At 45.0% G+C, this 7,410-nt stretch overlaps 1 pseudogene; it reads right to left on the bottom strand.

Moving 5' to 3' along the window:
• Nucleotides 1-221: 221 nt before the first annotated feature.
• On the bottom strand, nucleotides 222-414 carry LOC131488493 (COP9 signalosome complex subunit 9-like; annotated as a pseudogene).
• Between the last annotated feature and the right edge of the window lie 6,996 nt (nucleotides 415-7,410).

The raw sequence follows: 7,410 nt of genomic DNA, 5'->3' as shown, positions 1-7,410 counted from the left end.
GAGAGAGGGAAACACAGAATCCGAAGCAGGCTCTAGGCTCTGAGCTGTCAGCACAGAGCCCAATGTAGGGCTCAAACCCTTGAACTGTGAGATCATGACCTAAGCCAAAGTTGGATGTTCAACTGACTGAGCCACCCAAGCGCCCTGAAATTGTCCTTTGAGGAGATCCACCACACCAATACGTGACAGAGTTGTGACCACACGCATCACTGGACCATACCTCACTGGATACCATCATCATCAAAGAGATCTTCAAAATCATTAAAAAAAAAAAAAAAAAAAAAAAAAGTCTGCATGAACTGCCTTTTCACTGGCTGCCAAGTTCATCAGGAGCCCGGTGCTGCCTCCTGCCTCTTCCAGGTCCAAGTAGAGCCCAGCGCCCTCAGGGAACACCTCATCGACCACTGCCGTCATCTTGCTTCCGGTGCCTCCCACGTCCTCCAAGGCAGGTACCCTTTAAAGTTGAGAACCCCAAAATTGTAAGAGGGTGTAAAACTCCTATGTTATGAAGGGCTGTGCTGGTTCTGGGTAAGAGAATACTCAGAGCCAACAGTAGAGCTTTTAAAATGTTTGTCTTTATTGTTGTTGTTGTTATTGTTTGTGTTTTAATATTGGAAAAGCTTCTCTGTAGCAGAGTTTTCCATGTGATTCCGGAGGTCAGAACAGGAATCAGTAGTTAGAGGTTATCCAGAAGTAAATTGAGGCTTCCTCTGGGGAAGTCATTGAACCGTCCCCGACGTTTTAGGCGGGAGGCCCACTTTGGGTGGAGGTTGGGCCAGATACCCGTTAAGGCCCTTTCCTGCAATAAAATTATACTATACAGGGGCGCCTGGATGGCTCAGTTAATTAAGCGTCTGACTTGATTTCCAATCAGGTCACGATCTCACGGTTTGTGAGTTTGAGCCCTGCATTGAGCTCTGTGCTGAGAGTGCAAAGTCTGCTTGAGATTCTCTCCCTCTTTCTCTCTCTGCTCCTACCTCCCTCATGTTCTCTCTCTCTCTCCAAAATAAATAAACATTTTTTTTTTAAAGAAAAATATGCTATACAGCTTACCCACGACAGCACTGGTTGTAAGTGCACGGGTTCACCCACACGCAGATTTGTTTCGGTAAATACAGTGCAGTACTGTCCAGGTATTTTCCTTATGAGTTTCTTAATTTTTTTTCCTCTCGCTTACTTTATTATAATACAGTATATAATACATATGATGTGTAAAATATGTGTTAGTCAACTGTTTATGTTATTGATAAGGCTTTGAGTCAACAGTAGGCTGTTAGTAGTTAAGTTCTGGGGGAGTCAAAAGTTATACGTGGATTTGTGACTGCATGGGGTGGGGGTTGGTGCCCCTAGCCCCCCCATTGTTTAAGGGTCAACTGTATGTGTGTGTGTGTGTGTGTGTGCGCGCGCGCGCATGTGTGTATGACCTATGGCTCTCCTTCTGTACTCAGATGTAGGTTTTTGTTTGGTTGGTTTTTAATGGGTAAGATGTGGGTATGACTGTTCATTCTCTGAAAGTACACTATTTGGGGGAATGTGAACACGATCATATGTAGATTTACATATAAAGACGTATAAGCACATAACAGGATTGCTTAGACACACTAACCACTTCCCAGGCACTGTCTTATTTAAAGATCCCCACCATCCTGAGAGGAAGGAGGGACCATTTATTTATGTCCCCATTTTACAGATGAGCACGAGGCTCCTGGAGGTCACAGATAATATACCCAAGGGCACCCAGCTAGGTGTGTTGAACATCCAGGTGTATCTGATGACCAGCCTTATAAAAGAGAATGTGTGTGGGGGCACCTGCGTGGCTTAGTTGGTTAAGCAGCTGACTTCAGCTCAGGTCACGATCGCCTGGTTCATGAGTTCAAGCCCCACGATAGGCTGTGTGCTGACAGTTCAGAGCCTGGAGCCCGCTTTGGATTCTGTGACTCCCTCTCTCTCTGCCCCTCTCCTGCTTGCTCTCTCTCTCTCTCAAAAAAAAAAAAAAAAAAAAAATTAAAATTAAAAAAAGAGAGAATGTGTGTTTATTTATTAAGCATTTATTAAGATAAATAATATCTTTTTATTTTAGAGAGAGAACACACGAGCAGGGGAAGGGCAGAGAGAGAGGGGGACAGAGGATCCGCATCGGGCTCTGTGCTGACAGCAGAGAGCAGGATATGGGGCTTGAATTCACAAACCCCGAGATCATGACCTGAGCCAAAGTCAGACGCTCAACCAACTGAGCCACCCAGCTGCCCCGTGATTTGTATTTAAACACAGACACACATCCGAAGGCCGTGTATGTGTTACAGAGACAAGTTTCAAAGGGTAGAGCCGCGTAAACACCTGCTTCTGTGCAGTTCATTCACCGGCTGGTCAGATGGTGGGAATAAAGAGGGGGTGACTTCGTCTTTATGATCCACTTACCGCAGTCTTAAGGATGCCAGAGGCCCGTGGCCGTGCTGGGCCCCTGCCACAGCCCGTCACGGGATGTAAATAGCCTCAGGTTTCTTTAGTTGAAGCAAATGAAGTTTTCCGTGACTTATTTCTTTTTGATATTTGCGTGCTTTGCGTCTGTGTGTAGCTGTGCACGTGGGTTTTCTTTTTTTTTAATTTCCTAGGGGATGAAGTTAGCTCTTTTCAGCCTAGCAGAAGCCTCCAGATGAATAGGGATGGTTAAATGAGAGGAGACGCTGTCCATAATTTGTCTCGAACAATCACATAATGGGCCCAGCACGTTTCTGCGAAATGGGTGAATAGCGTGGGTCCAGCCCCTCAGTGAAGGAAAGCCCGCTGGCTTTTAAGACCCAGGCAGCAGACAAAAAGTGGTCTTTATCCTCACACACCAAATCTGTGCGTCAGTAAAGTGCAGGCCCTGACAGGAATTTCAATTATTTAATCAAAAAGAAAATGAAAGAGGTCTTAAGTGTTGTGATTCGAAGACAGCCTTTTCATAGACCAATCTAGTGTGTGCTCACATTGAATATGAAGCAAAATGGGAAGGAAATTAAGGCAGCTTCGGCTTAAATCATGTGATTGCAAATAGTAAATTCGTTTCTCGATGTTTTCATTTAAGTGTTTAAGTGGAAGGTTTTATTCCTAATGTAGTGTAGTGACACAGAAGAGAACCCTCAGCCAATTCCAGCTTCCCAGTCCTCACTACTGTGATGCATTTGCCCTTGGGAGGGAGAGGGAGGAAGAGAGGCTAAGATATAGAGAGACAAGGAAAAAGCAAAGCCTCAGGCACGTTAAGGTGCTTTTGTTTCAAATTGCTACCAAAGTACGCTTTCACCGCAAACTCATTAATCGAGCAGATGAGTAACGTCTGTTGAAAATGTACTAAGCGAAACGCATTTAATTTGGAAGGGAAATCAGGAACTGCATTAGTCAGAGCAGATAAATGGCAACATCATCCATTCTACTGTTGTTTTGTTTGATGTGGACCCACTGAATTTGTTCTGAAGGGATAAGGGCCGGGTTAAAAAAAAAAAAAAAAAAAGGTCAACATTGAGCTTGAGAGAAAAACATACTCCTCTGGCTTTCAAAGGCTTCTGGGTGGCTTTACGCTGGCTCCAGCTAGAGCCTGCTGTTGGGATGGGCTTGGAGGTCAGGAATCTCTCGGGGAAAGTACTAATTGGGTTGGACTGAGTTGACCTCTGAAGGTGCAACAAGTAGCTGTGGGTCATTTCTTTGCAAATGAGCGTCCCTTTGTGTTTGTAATTAGCTTTGATTATTCGGCGGCGGCGGCTGGGAGCTCACGCGGTGCACCGTGCACCGTGGGAGGTCAGGCTCTGGGTTCACTCTCTGGACCGACTGTGAGTGGACTTTTAATATCAAATTAGGCAATGAGGCTCGGGCACCTTTGAGTGTCAGACTCACCAGCATCTCTCCTGCAGCCCACGTGGGAGAAGCGTGGAGGTGAGTGTGCCTTTAAACTGACAATTGTCCAGGCTCTGCTCAGACCCTCCGTTCTTTCTGCCCATGCACCTTTCTGTTGCGATCACCAAGTCCCTCCCCAGGCCAAGACCGCTTTCTTCTCCAGACTCCTAGAAAGCTGTTGGTCTGTTCCTGGGCTGCCTTCTGGACGCTGGGTACTGAGCGTACCCTGACTTAACACCACGTCCGGCCTTTTTTTAATGGTTGAATAATATTTTTGCTTTTTCTTTTTATTATGGAAAATTTCTGACAAATACACAAAATAGTATAAGGAACTTCCATGTATCGATCACTAAAATTTAAGTTATTTTTTTAACGTTTATTTATTTTTGAGGGAGAGAGAGCATGAGCAGGGGAGGGACGGGGCGGGGGGGGGGAGGGGGGGGGGAGGGGCGGCCAGAGGATCCAAGCGGGCTCCTCGCTGATAGCAGCAAGCCCAACGCAGGGCTCGAACTCTTGGCGAGCTGTGAGATGGTGACCCGAGCTGAAGTCGGGCGCTTAACCGACTGAGCCACCCAGGCACCCCAAAAACGTAGCAGTTATTAACGTATTGTCCTATTTATTTCATCTCTACCCCACCCCTGAAGTTTTCTTAAAGTATATTCAGACAATATGTTTCACCTAAATTACTTAAAAATACACCTTTAAAAAAATTAAAAGGAGGGGCGCCCTGGGTGGCTCAGTCAGTTAAGCCTCCCACTTTGGCTCAGGGCATGATCTCACGGTTTGTGGGTTCAAGCCCTGCATCGGGCTCTGTGCTGACAGCTCAGAGGCTGGAGCCTGTTCGCACGCTGTCTCTCTCTCTCTCCCTCTCTCTCTCTCTCTCTCTCAAAATAAAGAAACATTAAAAAAATTTAAAAAGATATTTTCCTATATAACCACAATGCCATAATCACCTCTAACAAAATTAACAACGATTCCTTAATATTTGAATACCTCGTCTATAGTCCAGTGTCTCTATTTCTCTAAAAGTATATATATATATATATTTTTTTTATGGTTGGTATGTTCAGAGCAGCATCCAGTCAAGGACCGCACACGGTATGTCTTAAGTCTTCAGTCCTCACTTTATTCTTATTTTCCTCAGGGCATTGCCTTTGCCGAAGGAAATGGGGAACAGTCCATACGATGTTGGACCTCCTGGATATTTCTGAATGCTTCCACATGGTATAGTGTAGCTTGTTTTCTATCCTCTGTGCTTTCTGTAGCTTCAGGTAGGGTCTAAACCTGATTGGGCTCAGGTTAAAATATTTGGCAGGAATATTTTGTAGGTGATGGTGTATCCAATGATCATAAATTTATTTATCATTTAGCATCATCACAGGGCACCTGCGATGCATGTCCGGTTGTCCCACTGTGACGGCTGGTCAGATTGATCCCTGGGTCGACGTGGTGACAGCCTGATCACATCACATACAGTTACACTTGCCTGTTTGTAAACAGCAAGTAACCTGTAGGGGGATACTTTGGTACCAGGCAAAAAATCCAGTTTTCCCCATTGCATAGCAAAATCAAATGAGGGCCAAAGAACGCAGCTTTAGAGAGCTTCCTATTTTCTGTACCGCTTAGGAGGATGAGATATGGAGTAACATTCCCCGAGACCGACTGGTTGAAGGAGTGAACGGATGAGTGGATGGATGCGTGAAGTTTTGAGGGAGTAAAATGAAAAACTGAACATACTGAGAAAGTGTGCAAACCCACGGTGACTGACGTATCGGTGAAAGAATCCAACATCTTTGGGAATCACGAAATGGTAACACTTCAGGGGGTGTAGAAAGACTCTTTTTTTTTCCTACCTCGGCTCTTCCAATAATTTGCTATGTGTGACTGGACAGACCGCTGACCTTCTCTGGAATTTATTTGTACAACAAGGAGTACAAAAAGGAAAAAAAAAATCTCTAAAGTTCTACCGGCCTTAGCATTCTAGGGTTCTAAAAAAAAAACCCACAAAAACACAAAAAACTATTTGGGCCGGGTAGTTGGGACCTGCAGATCTTATACCCATTCGAATCTGGGTTTTTCCAGTGCACGATGGGCTTGTGGTATCTGAGAAGCTTACAGGTTGTCATAGCAACCACCCTCCTCGAGACTTGTAATCTGCTAACCGGCCATTCCAACTCCACCGCCACCTACAATCTCGGCCCCATTTTGCTACTGAATCAGAGAGGTGACCAGGGAGGATTATTAGCCTTCGTGCCACTCTGTGAACAACAGGAAACACTTGCTTCTCTCCCATGTAAAGTCGAATCTCTCCGGCTGGATCATCCGAGTGGCTCTTTCACCTAGGTGCTTATTTAGTTATTCACATTACAGTTCAGGGAAGGAGACAAACGACTGAAGAGGCAGTTGCGATACAGTGAGAAAAATATGATGACATCAGAAGTGCGTGGTAGCACATGGGGCAGGGCACCCCTCACACCCTGGGGGCATCCGGGAAGACTTCTGGGAGGAAGCAGTTTTTTTTTTTATTTTTAAAAAGAATTTTTTTTTAACGTTTATTTATTTTTGAGACAGGGAGAGACAGAGCGTGAACAGGGGAGGGTCAGAGAGAGGGAGACACAGAATGGGAAACAGGCTCCAGGCTCCGAGCTGTCAGCACAGAGCCCGACGCAGGGCTCGAACTCACGGACTGCGAGATCGTGACCTGGCTGAAGTCGGCCGCTCAACCGACTGCGCCCCCCAGGCGCCCCTATATTTACATCTTCTGAGCTACTCTTACCATGTCTGACATCCAGAGAAAGGGCCTAATAAATATCTGTTGAATGAACGGATGGTTGTTTTTTGACTGAATGGCTGCATGGACCCCTGTCTGGAAACATCGATACTTTTCGCACTTCTGAGCGCCTCTCCTCTAACTCCTCGTGCATAAAGACTTGACATAAAATGTCCTACCACATTATCACCCACAGTTACAGCTCTTTTCGGAAAATCTTTATTGGCCACTACCCTCACCCCACCGCCCTCCAAATTAAGAATAAAGTCTTCTGAACTATCTTCCAAAGTACCCATTAATAAGGCCCAAACCACATTTCCAAATCCCGCTCCCGGTCTCCACTCCAGTTGTGATGGTCTCAGGATCCCGAAGATACAATGGTTCCACCCTCTCCCTCTGAATACTCGTATTTGCTATTCGCGTCTATGGGAACAGTGTCCTCACCTCCTTCCCCCCAAATTCTACCAATTCTTCACGGTCCCTGGTTGTGTCTTGCATGAGACCCTCACTCTTTCATTAGGTTTGATAGATTTAAATGACATTTTATAAAAGTTAAAGCAGTAATACTGTATTTCTTTAAATTATAAGTCAAATGCCCAATCATTATATTGTCTACCTGAAATTGATAGAACACTGTATGTTAATTACACTGGATGAAAATAAATAAATGAATGAATGAATAACTAACTAACTAAATAATTGAATGGAAACAAATTATGAGTCAAAGTGAAGCCCAGTGGAAAGAGCTCAGTCTTTGAACCCATGCAGAC

This window comes from Neofelis nebulosa, chromosome 10, assembly GCF_028018385.1.
Source record: "Neofelis nebulosa isolate mNeoNeb1 chromosome 10, mNeoNeb1.pri, whole genome shotgun sequence".
Classification (NCBI taxonomy): Eukaryota; Metazoa; Chordata; class Mammalia; order Carnivora; family Felidae; genus Neofelis; species Neofelis nebulosa.
The sequence above is the reverse complement of the archived record's forward strand: the minus strand, read 5'-3'. Positions and strand labels throughout refer to the sequence as shown.